This window comes from Chinchilla lanigera, unplaced genomic scaffold (genome assembly GCF_000276665.1).
Source record: "Chinchilla lanigera isolate Chin_1 unplaced genomic scaffold, ChiLan1.0 scaffold00017, whole genome shotgun sequence".
Taxonomy (NCBI): Eukaryota; Metazoa; Chordata; class Mammalia; order Rodentia; family Chinchillidae; genus Chinchilla; species Chinchilla lanigera.
In genome coordinates, this window is record NW_004955418.1 from 29283444 (window position 1) to 29303603 (window position 20160).

The following is a 20160-nucleotide window of genomic DNA, read 5'->3' on the forward strand; positions in this document are numbered from 1 at the left end:
CATTTTAAAAGCAAATCAGGTCGAAGTTTGATCTGTGAATGATCCCATGCACAGCATACTTCTGAGCAAAGTTCCGTTGGCAGAGACAGGAAATCAGTAAGCTTCAAGCTGCAGTGTACTCCGTAGGGATGGTGAAGAAGCAGGTAGATGACCTAGGAAGAACCTAAGACCTGAAATTTCTGCTTCTGATCTTCAGAGGGCTTCAGAAATAATGCAACGATAGAACCGCATAGACTGCTCTTTCAAAGCAAAAAAGCGGTTACAAGTATGGTAGCTGAAATTAAAAATAAAGAGAAAATACTGAGAATGGTTACTGCTAGAAGCCAAAATTAATACCTTAGAAACTAAATTTTACAAAATTAATAAAAATTAAAATATGTTTTACCTATCACGTAAAGATTTGTATTACTGGGCATAAAAAAATACAGCAGTTTCTGCCTTGTAAACTGATACGATCTTTTTAGCGTATAAGTTAGCAGTATCGATTTGCAATGCAAAATAGTCTGGGATTGGACCTTTTCCTCTAGAAGTTAATCTTCACAACGACATGAGCCAAAAATATTTGCAGTATTTCCTTTTAAATTTGAGAAGAGCCCATATGTCAATAAAGGTAGGAGTAACCAGTATGTCATAAAATGTAACATTCTCCAGCTGCTAAAAATAATGAGGTACTAACAGAAGAATGCCAAAGACTGCTACATGAAGGAAATAAATTGTGTATAATACCCAAATTTTCTACTGTGAATGTCCTGGGCAAAGGTCTGGTGCAAACAGTTGACATTTTCAGAGCTGGTGTGATTTCTTTATTGGGCATATGTACTGTGATTAGGGCTTTTGGAAACATGCTTGTTCTCATGAAAAATTAGTTGAGCTGGGAAGGAGCCCTTTATGTTCATGTGTCTTCCCGCTGGTGAGAAGGAAAGGCCAGTGGTGGCGCCATACCCGTAATCCCGGCATTCTGGGAGGCTGAAAGTCTGACCCCTACCTGGGAAGTTAGTGAGACGCTGTCTTAAGATCTTAAAAACGAACTGGAGATGTAGCTCAATGCAGACACCCTGGGTTCTGCCCAGAGTCCTGGGGGGCGGGGGGAGGAACTACACACAGGTACAAGTCCATGCCTGTCCCATGGGGCATTCTCACCAGTACTTGGCGTTGTCAGAGTTTTTAAATGTTGACATTATTAATAATGAAGATGCACATGCACTTGCACTTAGTGGTTCTATTTGTGCGTGACTCCTAAAGAAACCTGCATTTAGCAGGGAAAAGCCAAAATGACCTGGAAGTCGAGGGACAAGAAAATGACTATTACTGTGTTAGATGAGTTCCAAAGCAGACCCTAAGACTAAAATTTCAGTGAAGACATTTTTTTGGTCAGTTGTACCTGAAAATACCGGTTAGGGTATGGAAAAGTGAAACGCAATGTAAAGCCAGTCCAACGGCAGTGAGCAGGTTCCCAGTGACTTAACAAGCACGTTACCACTGAGATCCCGGAAATGGAGCGCAGAGGGGCGGGGCTGTCCTGGGCTCACCCACTCCCTGCCGTGAGTGTGGGCCAAGTACTCGAGCTGCTAGGTAGCGTCCCAGGGATGTCCAAATAGAAGCCATTAGCATGCACAGGAACAGTAAATGCCAAACACAACCCCGTGGGTTTATGACTGAGGCCTTTTTTTTTTCCGGTACCAGGAATTGAACTCATAACCTTGCACTTACCAGGCAGGCGCTGTGCCACTGAGTTAAATCCCCAGCCCCTGCTTGACGTATTTTATACATTCAAAAATGAACAGAAACATGGAGACTAATTAGAAGTACAGGTGGAGGGTTGGCCATAGTGAGAAATATTTGGATACACATGTTAAGTTGGACGTAGCAGGTTTTCTGACATGTAATTGTGCCTTTAGACCCAATGAGTTTGAAATTCGTTTAAGAAAGGAAAAGCCACACGTGGTGGCACAGGCCTGCAACCCCAGCACTCAGGAGGCAGAGACAGGAGGATCGCTGGGAGTTTGAGGCCAGCCTGAGTTACACAGTGAGTGTAGGGCAAACCTGAACTACATAGCATGACCCTGTCTTTAAAAAAAAAAGATGACTCAAGCTCTGAGGAGAAGCTGGGTAAATGAAAGCATGGACCGTGGGAGGCTGACCATACGAACTTGGTGTGAAACGTTGTGAGAAGTTTGAAATTTCAACAACCAGTGTGAACAGAAAGCCAGAAAAAGAATCAGACCACAATATTTAGAGCTACTTTGGGTCCTTGGTAAAAGGGGCTCTGGAAAGGTTTTTCAAGTGCAAAAAGTAACAGGAGCAAATATTTCCCATGAAGGTGCTTAAAAAGGAGAACTATGCAATTAGAAAGTCAGGGAATGTTTATAGATGATACAGCCTCCTTTGACTCGGCAGAAATCCCTATGGCTTTGAGGCATTTACATCAAAAGGGAATCATCTGTAGAGACCCGGAGCCAGAGAACAGCATGTTCAATCACCAAAGTCATGCAAACCTGACAGCCTTCGGACCATGCGGAGAACCTCTTCACGATGAACAGTCGCGTGCATTCCGTGGACCGGCAGAAGACGTGGCCCCTGAAACCCTGAAGCAGAGTGGCCACAATCGTGCTGTGGATTGGAGTTCGGGAGCGTGAATGTATGTTGTAGTCAGGTTTACAAGGGAAACAATTTCCTACAGGACACATCATTTATAGGATTCTTTTATAGTAGTTACCCAGAGTTAAGTGCAAAGGAGGTCAGGAAATCTGTCCACACACTAAAGATCCAAAGAACCCGGCTGAGGGCCTGGACCGCATGGCACTGTCCTGCATGAGTCCAGCTGCAGACCTAGAGGCCATGACGATGCCCCCCCACGAGTCCAGCTGGAGGCCCAGAGCCCATATCAATGTCTCACCCAAGTCTGTTTCATGGATCTGCACTGGGAAGGCCCAAAGGTCAGTGGTGGAAGCTAGAAAGTCTGTGGCAGTGGGATGACGGATCTGTGTCAGGCTGAGGGATCTGCACTGGAGCCAGGAGGCGACACTCAAAAGTAAGGACCAGAGCTCCCCCAGAAGGTCCCACATGCTGTACCTCAGCAAGGTCCTGAGCTCTGGTGATGAGAACAGCTTGGTTTATATCAGGAAAGCCAGCACGACGAGCTTCCCAAGGACACTGAACAGCGTACCATCTTCCCCTGTGGAGCCAGAGCTCCCCCAAAGTGAACCGCAGCCGTCCTCAGCGACAACAAGGTCCCAGGCTCCTCCGATGATGAAAACAGCCACGTTCATAGCAGGAGAACAAAGCTCCTCCAGGAGCACCAGCATCCCCCCTTTTTTTCTCTCCAGTTCTCCTTTTTATGCTGTTGGCAACAGTCCACAGGTGGACCTGCATACACAGCTCCAGGTTGATTCAGTTCAGCTGGGTGTTACAGGTTGGCCACCAACTGTCAATCCACCTCAGTGTGTGATGTGGACTGGAGCTCCTCCACGCACTGGGGAGAACAGAAAGAAAACAACTGACAAAAGTCCTCAAATGTAAACTTAATTTGCCCCCATATCTCACATAAGAAGCCAGAAATCTGCTTTAAAAACTGCAAGAAACACCACTACTCATCCTGGAGCTGGTGGCAGAAGGCTGGAGAAGTTCGAGCCCCTCGTCCTTCAGACCATGAGCTGGGAAGAACTTGTGGCCTGGGGGTGGACCCCGAACCTCTGCTGCAATCTGAAGAGGATGTGAGTCGGTTCGATTGAAAGTTTACAGTCAGCCACCTGTTGACAGCCCAAATGACAACTCCGTGAAGGTGCCAGTCAGGTCTGTCTGGGGTTTACGTATGTGGCTCCATCTGCATTTGAAAGTGTGAAAGGAGAGTTTTCCTTTGAACCAAAAATCCAATCACCTTGGAGATTTATTGGCAGCCCACAGACACCTGCTAGCCCAGTCGAATTTCCTCTTGGGGCTTTCTGGGGAGGAGGTGCTTCCACCAGCAGGCAAATCCCCCGACCCCGCGGAGTCCCAGTGGACAGACTGGGTGGGGCAGGTGGGTGTTACCACGAGTGGGGGAAAATCAGCACCACCTCTGGTGCGGCAGTCAGACTCACCCATACAGAGAGACGCTTCCAGGTATCTCCAGGTGGCCAGAGCACCTGCATGTGGGTCCGTGGCAAACAGTGCTTCTAAGGAATGTGACCCCAAAAAGAAAGTGCAACAAAAAATAGGAGGGGGTCTGCAAGCATCCTGCAAAATGAAAAAAGCAGAATCAAAAGGAGTCCCAGAAGAGTCCGTTTCGTTCCCTAGAACACTTCGGTTGAAGGAGAGATAAACGTGGATTTTTTTTTTTTTTTTTTTTTTTTTTTTTTTTTTTTTTTTTAGCATGGATTTTTAAAAATCAGTCCGTGGGAGTGGGGATACAGCTCAGCAGCACAAGCGCCTGTCTGGCAAGCACAAGTTCAATTCTCAGTACCAAAAAAACAAAGAAAAGAAAAGAAAAATCAGTCATTGTTGCCAAAAGAAAAAAAGCTTAAGCAAAATAATATTGAGGAACTTGTAGCTACTTTAATTTATTCCTAACAGTATCTCAGCCTTATCAAGGATTTTCATGTTGAAGGCTCGAAAGTATTAAGTATATGACAGTATTAAGGATAGAATGTTGCCTCAGTACTTCTCTGATTGTGTCAAAGAAGGGTTATCCTTTCATTAGGCAAAGTATGAAATTACCTCTAATATTTGCAACTAAGGACAGATTAGCATCCAAGCTTAGTCAGACTTTTTCCAGCAAAAGAAACTTGTCAGGGCTGGGGATTTAGCTCAGCAGCACAGTGCCTGCCCGGCAAGCGGAAGGTCATGAGTTCGATTCCTGGTACTGGCAAAAAAACAAAACAAAAAAAAACCAAGAAACTTACCAGTTAATGTTTCATGTGCAAACAACCTGAATATTTTTATATGTAAATACATATTTTTCAAATAGATTTTTTTATTGAGCTCATTATGGAACACATCCCAAACTTCAAAATGCGAAATTATTGGTTGATATGAAGAAATCCAGATAACTTCTTTCTTCTCTTGATGAACTAATAAAAGTACAAATGAAGGAGAAAGGGAATAAAACAATTGCCGGATGCAGTGGCACACACTTGTAATCCCAGCTACCCAGGCTGAGCAGGAGGATCATGCCTTCAGGGCCAGCCTGGAAAACTTAGCAAGACCCCATCATAAAATAAGTAAAAAGAGATGGAGGTTCTAGCTCAGTGGTGAAGCGTTGCCCTACCATGTGCAAGCCCCTGAGTTCAAGATCCAGTATTAAAAAGAGAAGAAAAACCAGAAATAACATAACCATACCTTCCAATTCTAGAAAGCAATTTATGTTCAGCTAAAAGTAACTAAAAACAAGCACAACTTCAGTTTTCTCCATGAATCATGTGGAAAGCTACTGGAGGAAGTGCTCTAGCAAAATGAAGTAAACCAACCAAAAAGAAGATAACCATAGTCAGCACAGAATATTCCCACGGGGTAGCTGGCATAGGAATCAGCAAAAATATTAGTTGTTGACAGGAAGTTAAACTTCACTGAAGATGTAAAACCAAATGTAAACATAGGGTGGCAGGGAGGGGTGATTAGGATGGGAAAGTACAGGAAGTAAAGGCATAAAATGCTGTTGCTTTTCTGCTGAGCACGGTGGCGCACACCTGTAGTCCCAGCACTCGGGGCTGAGGCAGGAGGATCACTGCCAAGTTCAAGGCCAGCCTGGGCCACATAGTGAGTTCAGGGCCGGAGCTGCAGAGTGAGACCCTGTTTCAAAGTAAAAGCCGTTCTTCTCACGAATGTAGCACGCACATACTGTAGTCCTGACGCGGTGGTGGCTACCCGAGCTGACCCCCAGTCTGGTCGATACTTTGGGATAGTATGAGAGGAAAAGACAGGAGTGGCCTAAGAGCTGCGTCTGCTCCTGTTGGATCGGGAAGTCCCTGTAGCATGCATTCAAACAGGGCTATTGTGTACAAACCGTTGTTACCCTCCTACAGTCTTGTTTAGAAATTTTATACCATTGTTTTTATTGGTTATTGTTCTTTAAAGTAAAAAATAAAGATAAATTGGGGCTATTTGAGGGGGAAAGCTGCATGCTGCGCCTGCATCCTGCTCCCGTGTTTGTTTTCAGCAAACTGACGACACTCTTCACATCAGGTGCAAGGCCACCACATGCGGCAGAGGTGGGGCAGTGTCTAGGCTGTGCAGTGACCCAGGGATGACGGGGACATGTAGGCCAGGGGACCGGCAGCGGCCTTCCCCACGTGAAGGGACCCTGCAACTCTGGCATGAGGACCTCCCCCGCGCAGCTACTCCTGACCACGTGAAGACGCCCTCCAATCCAAGGACATCTTCCGCCAAACACAATGACACAGACCATGAGAATACAGGTAGCACGGGACTAAAATCCAGCCCCAGTGTGTACTTTTTCTTTGAAAAAAGGCTTTGTGATAAAAGTGTGTTCCCCTGTGAGCCGTGGGATTAGGTGTTCCACTCTTGACCAACATGCTCTGGTCCTTACTTTTGAGTGTCGCTTCCTGGCTCCAGTGCAGATCCCTCAGCCTGACAGTGCAGATCCTTCATCCCGCTGGCACAGACTTTCTAGCTTCCACCACTGACCTTTGGGCCTTCCCAGTGCAGATCCATGAAACAGACTTGGGTGAGACACTGATTTGGGCTCTGGGCCTCCAGCTGGACTCATGGGGGGCATCGTCATGGCCTCTAGGTCTGCACCTGGACTCATGCAGGTCAGTGCCATGGGGTCCAGGCCCTCAGCTGGATTCTTTGGATCTTTAGTGTGTGGACAGATTTCCTGCCCTCCTTTGTACTTGACTCTGGGTAACTACTATAAAAGAACCCTATAAATGATGTGTCCTGTATGAAATTGTTTCCCTTGTAAACCTGACTACAACATACATTCACGCTCCCGAACTCCAATCCACAGCACGACTGTGGCCACTCTGCTTCAGGGTTTCAGGGGCCACGTCTTCTGCCGGTCCACGGAATGCACGTGACTGTTCATGGTGAAGAGGTTCTCCGCATGGTCCGAAGGCTGTCAGGTTTGCATGTAGGGGACTGGAGTCAGTTACAAGCTGAAGATTAGATTTCCACATTAGTGAGCTATTAAAAATAAAGACTTTCTCCTATGTAATTAAAAGCACAGATGGAAGTTATTTCAGTGACCCCTGCAGTCTGCTCCTGTTCTCTGAGACCTCGTCCCACGTGCCTCAGTTTCTCTAGCAGCGCTGTTGCACTTCTTGGAATAAAAGGAACAAATCACATCCTATGTGGTTATTTCAAACAACGCTGTAGTCGGTGGTCACATGTGAAAGTGAATGACCGGAGGACAAAGACTGGGCGGCCTCCACTGCTTTGCCCTGGGTGTGGGACGCGCAGGGCCGGTCCTGAGGGAGCAGAGCTCAGCTGGGAGGAGCAGGGGACTCACAGAACTGGAGAGGGAGGGCTTTCTTCAGCATCCACCAGCCAGAGTAGGAAGGGAGTCCTGAATTCAGATTTGCTCTCAGCCCCAATCCTGGTCCCCTTCGAAGAGCCAGAGGTGGGGTCCTTTGGCAAAGATGTGAAGGTGGACGGTCACCAGCACTGCCTGCTAGGCCAGCAGGCCCTTCGCTCTCGGGAGCAGCATTCAGCTGTGGGTTGTTTTCCCCCCAGCACTGTAATGTGGAATACTTGCGTTTGGGGAAGTCAGAAGTCGCCCGGTGCCAGGTCCAGCGAATGAGGTAGGTGAGGGCACGGCGTCGTGGGTTTGCCAGCCTGCTTTTCCATTGGATGGCATGCGGCAGCAGTGCTCACCACATTTTTGATCAACTTCTTGACTTTTTGTTCTGGTAGTAAGAGACGGGTGGATGGCTTGGAAATGTTTCTTGTTTCTAGGGAGTGCCCTTGAAGTGTTTGAAAGCAGAAGACGCAAGGAGTTAATGCTAATCGTTCTTCCATAATCGTGAAAAGTACAAGCAGGGTCAGGGTCTCCTTAGAGAACCACAGGTTTTAGGAAAGTGGCTCGCTTGCAGGCAGAGATCAGAAGCTGAGTTACCTCTTTGGTCAAGAGTGGAACACCTAATCCCACGGCTCATGGGTGAACATACTTTTATCACAAAGCCTTTTTTCAAAGGAAAGTACACACTGGGGTTGGATTTTAGTCCCGCACTACCTGTATTCTCATGGTCTGTGTCATTGTGTTTGGCGGAAGATGTCCTTGGATTGGAGGGCGTCTCCACGTGGTCAGGAGTAGCTGCGCAGGGGAGGTCCTCGTGCCAGATGGAAGTTGCAGGGTCCCTGCATGTGGGGAAGGCCCCTGCCGGTCCCCTGGCCTACATGTCCCCGTCATCCCTGGGTCACTGCACAGCCTAGACACTGCCCCACCTCTGCCGCATGTGGTGGCCTTGCACCTGATGTGAAGAGTGTCGTCAGTTTGCTGAAAACAAACACGGGAGCAGGATGCAGGCGCAGCTACCCTGGGCAGTACTGAATTTCCAGCTCCAAACCCTGACCACTGGGCCGGGGTGTGGCTCCTGTACAGGAGCATGAAGAGGTGTGCTTTGGGCCAGGGATAGCGCTCAGTGGTTCGAGAGCCTGCTTGGCAAGCACAAGGTTGTGAGTTCGATTCCTAGTACAAAAACAACAACAACAAAGGTGTGCTTTAAGGAGCTGGCTCATGCTACGGTAAGGGCTGGCAACTCTGAAATCTCTGGTGCAGGCCAGCAGCCTAGTAATCCAGCCAGGAGTTGATGTGACAAACTAGAGGTAGAATTTGCATGCTTAAGGCCTTCGACTGATTAGACAAGGCCCACCAACAAGGTGGCAGGCCCTTTATGCAGCCAGCTGATCTTGGCTGTTAGCCACATGTCCTGAACACCTTCCCAGCAGCACCTGCGATAGCACTTGGTTAAGTCTGGCCCTGCCGACCTGAAGAGAAGGCCACACGTCACAGTGACCCAAGTGACAGGGTGTGATTGCGCCACGTGCACCCTGGACTGGCTGTTTTCACATCAGGAAGCCTCTTCAAAAAATGGAAACCCATTCTTAAGCACAGAAGTCATGTTGGCTGATCTATCAGAGGTCTTTTTTAAAAGACAAAACTATCCCCATGCTGTAGCTCAGCCTAAGGGAAGGGCAACCACATTTACGAATTTCTGCTTTATGGTTGGATCTTAATTCTCCACAGCTCGGGGATTTTCCAAGCTTAGAGCACAACAAAAGTGCAGGCCAACTTTTCAGCCCATCTCTCCTCCGCTCCTGCAAGCCTGGCTCTAGCCGGACACCCTGCCCTGGCTGTTGCCCCCCTCGCCGGGCACCTGCAGCTCCCAAAGCTGCTGAAAACCACATCCGAGAATACTCAGGCGCCTGGCCTTTAGCCCTGCAGACTTTGAACAGTTATGTACCTTGAACGCTGTTGATGTAAATCCATTGCTTTTCGTAGCCTGTGGTCTGCACGTGGTTTCTGGGAGATGTTCATAAGATAAGCTCTTTTCAGTCAGTTTCAAAAGGTGACCCTAGGTAAGTAACCGACGGGCGAGCCGAAGCATCTTTCAGAGAAGGGGGGCAAGATGACAGCCACTGTCTGGGCCAGCCATTGTCCCTGTGCCATCCTGAGCCTGGCGCCCCCGCAGGCAGGTTCGAAGGGCGCCTCGGCGCTCTGTTTAACTTTTCAGCACAAATGGTAAAGCTGGTGGGGGCAGGAAAGCAGCCAGCTTCCGGGCAGCCAGCCCTCCGCACGGCCTTGAAGCCTTCTGAGTGGAGCGGGTAATTGTCTTGCGGTGGACAAGCGTGACTTGGAGCAGGAATATACTCCCAGCTGTGTGTCAAAAGGCCGCACGCTGGGAAAAGCTGTTCTCCTGGCATGCTTGGCACAGTGGCAGCCTGAGACCTGAGGTGTGGGGGCCCCTGTGCCCGAGAGGCCTCCGTCCCCCGTCCCTGCTGGGGGACAGGAGGGAGGCGGGGGCTGCAACTCTTGGGATTTGGGTCCAAGACCCGCTCTGCAGAACCCATTTGCGTTTTGGGGGACCTCCTGCTGGGGCCGCTGAACCGGCATTGGTTTGCCTCGGGGGTGTTGCTTCCCGCTCACCTCACAAGGGCAGCATTTTTCATTGTCTTTACATTTAGTATGCACAATTTCTTCTGCATGGCTTTCTGCTGAAACCTGCACGAAGACAGTGTCCCTAACTCTGAAACTGGAAACACTCAGACTTGGAGAAGGCACAGCTTTCAGTTCTGGGCTCACCTGTCACCTACATCACTTGTCACCTGAGAAGGTCCCCGAGGTGGACGTGGGGGCCCTGGCTCACCTGTTTGCTGCACACTGCAGGGTTGCTGGCTTTCAGCAGAGAAGGACAGTTCTCAGGATGCCTTAAGAGGCCTGAGGGGATTTATTGGTGTAATGGTTGATACACTGTGTCAACTTGAGAGGTTTAGACAGTTAACTAAGCAACTCAGCAGGGATTCGGGGTCCTTTGTGTTCATCCTGAGCCTGTGCAAGAGGAGGGCAGGGAGGTGGTGTGGGCAGATAGCCTGCACACAACGTTAGGAGGAAGAGAGGCTTGCTTTCCCCCTTTTTGCTCTTGTTGCTTTTGCTGTCTTTTGCTGCCTGGAACTGTTGCCCCTCACCATGCCATCCTGCCTTGGAGCCAGCTGATTATGGACAGAAACCCCCACAGACTGAGCTAAATAAACCTTTCCTTGCTTAACTTTGGGTGTGAGTATTTTGTCTCAGCCACAAGAGAAAAGTAGCCAAAACAGTTGGGCAGAATTTTGAAAGTACAACTCAAAGAGCAAAGCTTGAACAACTTTTGTGTCTGACGCTGTAGTTTTCCTGTAAAAGAGCCTGTGTAATATTCGTACTTCCCAGGGCGCCCTTCTGCCAGCCTTTACTTGTCTCCTACCTCACTCTGGGCAGTTGGTGAAGTCTTCGTTTGGAGAGCAAGCTCCCGTCCGCTTGTGGCAGGCAGTCCTGAAGACACACCCACACCCAGGGAGTGGAGGCCTCGGGGAGTGTGGGCTCCTCGGGCTCAGCTGAGGGCTGAGGCCATGGCACCCACGTGAGTGACCACCCGCCGGCCGCCCACTGTGACGTCTTCTTTTCCGTTCCTGTGTTCGGATCCCCAGTGGTAATGCTGGCCCCAGCAGACTGTTCAGCTCAGGCCTCGTGATACCCCAGGGCGGTCTGGCCTCGTGTGGGACAAGGCCCTCCCAGTCCTGCGCAGCCACCTGCCCCCTCTGGGAATGAGGTGTGGCCGTACAACAGGGCCCCAGATGAGGGTCGCTCCCAGGAGGAGAGACACCCCCAACACAGTGACGCCATCATCGTGTACACGGAACCAGTCGGAGAAGGGTTACTTGCCACCTTTCATTTGAATCTGGTGCTGTCTGAAGGACCAATCAGAAGATGGGCTTTCCCATCCTTCATTTACATAATATTTACATAGGCCGGAAGCCTAGCAAGCTTTCCCACAGGGCGGTCTGCCCATGGTGGCGGGGCGAGTGTTGCTAGGATGATGCCCCGTCTGCAGGAGGGAGACAGCCTGGGAATTCAAGTAGGAAAGAGACCTTTACCCTTGCCAGGACTCTGAGTCTTCCCACCACCTACTCCGCCTCTGCAGGCTTGCGTCTTTCCCACGGCCATAGACATGCACCTCTACTGCGTGTCTTGGCAATTTCTTTGCTCAGGACACAAGGACCTGGAATGATGCGCCCCAGACCTCTGTCCCGCAGGCTGCAGAGTGTGGCTGGGGCACGTCCTGGGGAACCTAACCTGTCTTGGATGCCTCTCTCTCAAATGGCCTGGGGCAGCTTTCCAGCTGTGCACTCGGAAGCCGTCCCTCCAGTCCGTCTGAGGGAGCCCTGTGCCCGGTGTGCTGGTGTGGGGCGGGGCAAGGCGGTCACTCAGTGAGATGAGGTTGTGCAGCCGGGAGGACTTACAGGAAGGAGACAGCCGGCCACCTGCACCCCGGGGAGCTGCCCCCAGAGCCTCACAACACCCGACCCAGCCTCCAGCCTCCAGGGTGTCCCCACACAACCTGAGTGAGGGCGCATCTGCTGAGCTCTGTTTCCTGGCACCATGCCCAGCACTGGGCACACAGGCCACAAGCCTGCCCCACACCTGCCTGCTGGAAGTGAAGGCCCAGGATGAAAGGAAACCAGAACTGTAGGAGCAGAGCCACCCCACGGCCGCCAGCCACTGGTAAGATTCCCTCACGCCTCCCTCTGTTCACCCGGGATGGAGTGGGCACTTACTGGGAGTCCGCTAAAGAGAAACAAAGCAAAACAAAACTGCCATGATGGCGCATGCCTGTAATCCCAGCACTCAGGAGGCTGAGACGAGGATCACTCCAAGTTCGAGTCCAGGCTGGGCTACAAGCGAGATCCTGTTTCAGAAAAAAGAAAAAGTAATAGAGTTCAGAGGCTATTTGAGAGACAGCATTCAAGAGACAGCAGTGGTAGCCAAGCACACCACTGAGCTGGGTTTTGAAGGATGAGGAGGAGTTTGTCAGGTGCTGGAGCAGGGGAGGGCATAGGGAAGGGACACCCTTCCTATGTGGAATCTAGCAAAGCATAAAGCTAGAAAAGTAGTTGAGCCAGGCATGTGGTAGTCCCACCCAGGAGACTGAGGCAGGAGGATCGCCGCAGGTTTGAGGCCAGTCTGAGCTACACAGTGAGACCCTATCTCAACCCCCAAAGACAAATAGCTGAGTCCACGCAATCCCATAGCACTCAGGCACTTTGTGAAGTAGCTCAGCTTGTGTCCCCAGTCCTCCTGGGAGTCCTGAAGGGCTCGGGAGGGGAAGTAACACCAGCCATGGATCTGGACAGGCTCGGTTTACCTGTTAGGTCAGAGCAGGGGTGAAGGGCATAGGGTGTCACCAGAGGCGGTGTCACCTGGCAAGAGCTTTTCCAGGGGGCCCAAGCAGGCCAGTTGGACGGAACTCCGTGATTGTTTTGGAGGTGGATGAGAAAGAGTGGGAACAGGACCATATCTCTGTGTGTGTGCACACGTGTGTAATGTATGTGTGCAGCATGTACGTATGTATGTGTATCTGTGTGTATGTGTATGCACATGCATGCATGTAGAGTACACGTGTGCATGTATGTGTGTGTGCACGTATGCGTGTGTGGGCGCGTACGTCTGCCCTCCGGGCAGGTTTTCCCAAAAAGGCTCCAGAATGCACGTCTTCTCTTGCCCCTTGGGGTCCCGCTGTCCCCGCCCAGCCTGGACTGTGGACACCGGAAGTGCAGGAGAAGCTTGTGATCCAGGAGGGACTTGTGACAGAAAGCACTGAGAGGGGAAGCCTTAGCCGGAAGGGAAGACAGAGCACACAGCAGAAGGGCAGAGAGGATGGGGCCCAGGGCAGCAGCTGCCTTGGACAGCCTGCAGGAAGGACGCAGTAGGAGTGTGGCCCGGCTCCAGCCGTGATCAGGATGGAGGACAGGTGGACAGGGAGGTGACTCCCACACAGAGCTATGCAGAGATGGTGAGGCTCCCTGAGGGGGAGGGGGAGGAGAGAGGAGGGGGAGGGAGAAAAGGAAGAACACAGGCTTCAGGGACAATGCACACTTACAGGACAGGGGATGTAGTACAACTTACTGTGTAGCTCAAGATGGCCTGGAACTCATAGGGATCCTCCTGCCTCAGCCTCCCAAGTGCTGTGATTACAGGCATGCGCCACCACACCTGGCTGTTGCTTGTTTTATAAATATTACCTCCCGAGCCCAGGAAGAGTTTCTCCAATATCTTCTTTTAAAAACTATAGTTTTACTTCATACAACAAGGTCTGCAATCCACCTTAAATTAGGTTTTGAGTATGGTGTGAGGCAGGGATCAGGGTTTTCTGCTGTTTGTTTCATATCAATAACCCGTTGCTCCAGGCCACCCGTTGCAAAGGCCATTTTCCTCCTTGGGCTGCAGGGCTGTTTCTGTCGTGTGTGAGGTAACTGTATATATTTGGGTCTACACAAGGACTCTGTTACACTGATCCATTTCTCTTTTCTGGATACAGCACTACTTGTGTACTCCAGCCTTATGGTAAATCTTGAAATCTTATGCTGTAAATCCTCCAGATCTGCTCTTCAGCATTGCCCTGCTTAGTGTAGGCCCTTCACAGTACCCCATGTATTGGGATCACCCTGTCACTCTAACATAAAACAACTTAGAGATTTTAACTGGGATTATGTTGAATGTGGAGATTAATTTTGAGACTTACTATCTAGACTGATTTAGCACTTTAAAACTTCTTCTCATCGATACTCATGGCACGCAGTGTAGAAGAGAGGTCTCATGCATCTTTAGGTAGGACTATTTGTGGGAATTTGGAGATTGTGATGGCATTATAACTGCTTTTTAAAAATTTGTTTTCACTGTTTGTTGCTAGCATATAGAAATAATTTTTTGTATAATTACTTTGTATAAAAAGACCTTGATAGGGGCTGGGGATTTAGCTCAGTGGCACAGTGTCTGCCTGGCAAGTTTTGAGGTCCTGAGTTCAATTCCTGGTACTCCCCCCAAAAAAGACCTTCATAGAATCACTAATTCTAATCACTTATGGGGTTTACTTTGAACAGAATCATATTATTTGTAAATGAAGATAATTTACTGTCTCTTCTTTTCCAATCCTTAGGCCTTTCTTCTTTCTCTCGATTATAATGCTCAATACAACCTCTGGTGATTTTTATAGTTTTCTATTCTTAAGGTGTACTTCAAAAATTGTTTTATGCGCCAGGGATATAGCTCAGTGGCGTGGCGCTTGCCTGGCAAGCACAAGCCCATGAGTTCGATTCCCAGTACCAGAAAAAAAATCCAAAAATTGTTTTATGACATGACTGAGCTAGACTAAAATGACATACCAACTAAATGTAATGCATGGAATCTGATTAGATCTTGCTTTATAAAAATTTATAAAAGTGTTGCTTTTACAATTGGAGAAAATTAAAAACAATACAACTCTTGAATGACTGAAATTACTGTTAATTTTTTAAAAAATAGTTTGGGTATAGTGTTCCATACTGTTCGTAGGAGACAAATGTAGAGAAAAATGGTAATCACAACAAGTACTTTTTTTAAAGAGCAGACTATATTTATTGAGGGAAAGAAAGCTTCTGTCTGAGAGACAGAAGGGGATTTGAGTGGGTTGCCCCAGCAAGTACTTTTTTTTTAAGCAAGTACTTTTTGATTGTCTAGCAAAAGTGTATGTCTGTGTGGAGAGAGGGAGAGAGAGCGAGAGAGAGCAGATGTGCAAAGTGTTAACAACCTTGAATCTCAGTGGAGGATCATCCCATGCACCCCAGACATGTGTCCAACTTATGTCAGTTAAAATACAAATTTAAATGAGAATAAATGGAGAGGGGCTGGGGATTTAGCTCAGCGGCACAGCACCTGCCTGGCAAGCGCAAGGTCGTAAGTTCGATTCCCGGTACCGGAAAAAAAAACAAAAAAGAAGAAGAAAAATACAGAGAATAAATGGAGAGATGGAAAGTTGGGGTGTGCAGATCTGGGAGGCCCCTCGACCCCACCTGTGCGGCCCTGTCCCCTCCTATGCGTGCGTGGGCCCTGTGAGTTGCTCTGGATGGCGAATGTGGCGCGGGCAACAGGATGGATGTGACCGCAGGATGACATCACGAGGACTGCAGGCTCCATCGGCACAGTCTCGCTCCCCCATGGGCTTGGAGAAGCCACTGGCCCTGCACCGTGGTGGCCTCCGGAGCGGAGGCGATCTGAGGTTGAAGTCCAGCTGACAGCCAGGAGGAACCGCAGCCCTCTTTCCCCAACACGAAGGACTGGATTCTGCCCTCAGCCTGTGTTGGTTTAGAAGTGGACCGTGGCCCACCTGAGCCTCAGTGGGACCACAGCCTGTTGACCCCTCCTGCCCACGGACACTGAGCCTAGCAATGAATAGCTAGCCGGGGGACCGAGTGCATGGACTGCTCTCCCTCATGTGGGGGCCTTGTCCTATCAGTTGAAGGTCTGATGGATCAGAATGCTGGCCTTTCTGTGGTAGGAAAGAATTTCTCCCGCCTGAGCTTCAGTTTCTTCAGAGAGCACGAAGTTGCTCCCGAGGGTACGCAGAGCCCTCCAAATATTCTGTAAACCTTTCCTTGTGGTTGCAAGTACTGAATAGGAAGACTGGGGGCAAGGTCCCGAAGCCAGCCAGCGCGTGAGGCAGGGGACACGGCGCCTGAGAAGATCCGCTCCTCCTTCCCAGCCTCCTGCGGCCCCTCCTCCATCCATGACTCTCCTTACTGATAGAGGATTTCGAACACACAGTACATGCTGCCTTAGACATAAATAATGAATCGACCCTTCCCGTGCAGATTCTGCTGTACAAACGCTCCTTCCCGATGGAGCTCAGCCTTGACCTTTGTTCTGCAAGCGTTTCAAGCTGTTCCGGTTGCCGTTAGGAGGTAAATGTCAGCCCGGCACAAGCCCTTGCGGAGCTCACCCGGGCCTCCAGGCCACCTCAGCAAGGCAAGGCTGCATCCTTTCAGCTGGAGATAGTTTCAGAAGCTCTTCTGCGTTCCGCCAGCACACAGCAGCACTCTCAACTGCCAAGGTCAGGTGACTAAACCCGGCCCGAGCTCCTGCCGTGTGGCTGAGCTGCGCGGTGCAGAAGAGCCAGCTCGCCCCGCGTCCTGAAGGTGCTCCTTGCAGCAAGGCTGAAGATTAGACCTGACCAAATTGCTTTTTTCTGGCAGGCCAAGCTGAATGATCCTCTGAGAACTGCAGAAGTCTGGCTAGAGGCTGGCGTTGGGGCTGGGCCTGCGGGACTTTTCCGGAGAACACGCTTGAGGGAGGCCCGAGTCCGGCTCTGGATTTGGGTTTCCTGGCCAGGGCAGCAGCTGCTTTTCTCTTGGCTGTACGGGAACACCCCGCTCAACAGCCCTGGTTCCTGACCCTGGTTCCTGAGCCGCGGCCCCGCCTGCCCTGGAGAACCCCGTTCACACCCCGGGGTGCGTGTGACCCTCGCGGCAAAGTTTTCGTCTCCCTGGGGAAGGTGGAAGGAACCCAAAATGCATAACCTGGAGGATGAGAGAGAGAGCGGGAGGAAGGAGACAGGCTCAGCGGGACCAAGGCCGGAGGAGGAGGAGGAGGAGAGCTGCTACCCAGCTCCGAGGGCAGGCGGCACACGGGACAGGACGGACGGGACGGGACAGGACGGACGGGACGGGACATGCGGCACACCAGCACAGGATGGGACAGACGACAGTCAGAGAGCCAGGGCAGCATGGGGCAGTGTCGCTGGTCACTCAGGAGTCTGCGCCAGGGCTCTGACCCCAGGCAGGTGCCGAGAGGAGCCTCTGCCCCTGAGCGAGTCCCGGCGTGGGCTCCGTTCTGTCACCGTGTCCCTCTGCTCCTCGCTGTGACGACCACGCCTGGCTGTGTGAGTGGAGCTGCCGGCAGCTTGGGGCGAGGAGTGCACCCAGCCCAGCTCTCTGCACGCCGCGGCCTCCACGCAGTGCTGGTTCAAGACCAAGCCGGGGACCCTCCTGAGCCAGTTAGCCCACGGATTGCACGCTTGAATTCGTGCTCCATCTTTGAAGACTCTTTCTCCACTAGTGAGAAAATTTGGAACTCAACATAATGAAATGAGATGAAAATTTAATATGATCTTATTAACAGCTTTAAACACACTAAAAATGTTTTTATATCTGTGAGAGAAGAGGATGAAAGGAATTCAGATACCAAGACTCTTGCCAGACATCTTGGCACATACCTGTAATACCAGCACTGGGGAGGCTGAGGCAGGAGGATCTCAGTGAGTTCAAGGCCAGCCTGCACTACATGGTAAAGACCTTGTCTCAAAAAACAAAAAAGAAAGCCTTACAAACTAAAAAATATCCTGAAGCCAGGCATGATGGTGCACGCCTGTAATCCCAGCACTCAGGAGGCTGAGGCAGGGGGATCGTCATGAGTTTAAGGCCATCCTGGGCTACAAAGTGAGCTCAAGGCCAGCCTGAACTGCATAGCATGACCCTGTCTCAAAAGATAATAGATAAATAAATAAAATCCTGTTAGTAATCTAAAAAATTGCTTATGAAGCTGAAAGATAAATTTAAGGAATCTTACCAAAAACAGAACTAAAATCAGATTAATAGGAAAGATCACAACACAGATGATTAAGAGAATTAGCATGGTAAAAATTAGAAACAGGGGCTGGGGATCTAGCTCAGCAGCAAAGCGCCTGCCTGGCAAGCGCAAGCTCGTGAGTTCGATTCCTGGTACCAGGTGAAAAACAAAAACAAAACAAACGAAAAATAAAAATTAGAAACCCCCAAAATTAGAATACAGAAAACAAAAACAAATTATCAAAGGAACAAAAATTCCTAGAATCATAAAACCAGAATGTTCATAAGGAAAGGTCTTATCACTAGCCAGGCATCTTGGCACATGCTTATAACCTCAGCATTTAGGAGGCTGTGGCAGGAGGATCTCAAGCTTCAGGCCTGTCTGATCTACATAGTAAGACCCTGGCTCAGAAAACCCAAACCAGAACAAAATAATGACAATGACCTACCACTGAAAGTACAGCAAAAATGTACTTAAAATATACTCACTCTGAAGATAAATGCATATTATCACATGGCTTGGGAGAAAGTGCAAGTCTAAATTCTAGTTCAGGAAGGCCTTCACCCTGACTTGAAACACAAAGCACGCCTTCCCTTCATGACACGGGTCACTCTCCAGCCACTGAGAGGCTTAGGAGACCAGGGAGGTGCTCACAGCGCTGGCCACGGTCAGGACTCCTGCTTCGGCTCCCTGGCCGGAAGGCACCTGAAGTCGGGTGGAGAGAGGGAGGGTCTGCTGCTGTGGTGTCGCGCTCCTCCGCTGCTGGAGGCGGCAGGTCAGAGCCTGGGCGGAGCTGTGTCAGCTATGGGGCACAGAGCTTCACTCCCCGTTCGGAGAATGAGCGTTCTCCAGAAGCGCCTGTCTTGGTTGGGGTGCTGGCCACATGCTCACCTGGGGGAGGCGGGGTCACTGGCACTGTGTGACGCTTCTTTTATAAGGGCCTGGATTCTGTTCGTGTCACCTCCTGAAGCCCTCTGGGTACCATCACAGGGCAGCGCCTGAATTTTGGCGGGGACACGTCGAAGCTCTAACTTGAGGGACCGCATGTAAGTTAGAAAACTGGCCAGGACCAGCAAATGGCTCAACAGGATTTCCTTAAGCTGAAATGTTTCCTTGATAAGCCTGCATGGTGGTACAGCCTGTAATCCTACCATTCAGGACGCTGAGGCAGGACGATCACCACGAGTTCAGGGCCAGCATGGGGCCACATGACAAGTTCAAGACCAGCCTAAACATCACAGCAAAACCATTGCGGAGAAGGACATTCCTTAGTTATTTTTTTGTGTATTGCCTGAGGCCTGACCAAGCCATGATTTTTTTTTGTTTTTTTTCTTCCTAAAATTTATGTAATTCACTTTTTTTTTTTTCAGTACCAGGAATCAAACTCACGACCTTGCGCTTGCCAGGAAGGCACTGTGCCGCTGAGCTAAATCCCCAGCCCCAAGCCATGATTGCTGGGTTCTGGAGGAAGTCTAGCATAAGCATTGCAAGCCCCAGGATCAGTACTAGATGCTTTGCTGAGATATGGGTGAAGGAAGATAACATGGTGGCTTACTGGTCAGGTCACATTCCTATGATAATTGAGTTGTATTGTCCTTGCTAAAACAGCTGATATCCTCTGATTCCTCTGCCGCCTCCTGGGTTGATTCTGAAGAAAAGGTTACTGAAGATGGTAATCAGGAGTCAGTCCTAGAGGCTGCTAGCACCTGATCACAGGATTTTGGCTCTCTTGGTTTTCTTTTTTCTTATACATCTGCGGGCACCGAGTTCGGGGGATCTGTTCACCCTGGACAGAGTTGGATGAGAAGTCCAACAGACCATGTCTTAAATACAAACAAACAAAATGTACCCTTGTGTTATGGTTTGTGTCTGCTTGTCCCCCCAAAGCCTCACGCAGTCATGGGGCGGGCTTCTAAAGTTTATGACTGATCCACGGTCCGATGCTGGGGTTATTTGTGTGAGTGCTACACCCGCTCTGGGGTGGGTAGCTTGCATACAGTGTAAGGGAGGGAGAGAGGCTTGCTCTTCCAGCTGCCACTCCTCCCTTTTGCTCTGGCTGCTTTTGCTGTCTTCAGCCTCCTTGAACTGTT

General features: G+C 49.9%; 1 pseudogene; it reads left to right on the forward strand.

Moving 5' to 3' along the window:
- Window positions 1-3063: 3063 nt before the first annotated feature.
- LOC102014668 lies at window positions 3064-4296 on the forward strand (annotated as a pseudogene).
- The last annotated feature ends 15864 nt before the right edge of the window (window positions 4297-20160 follow it).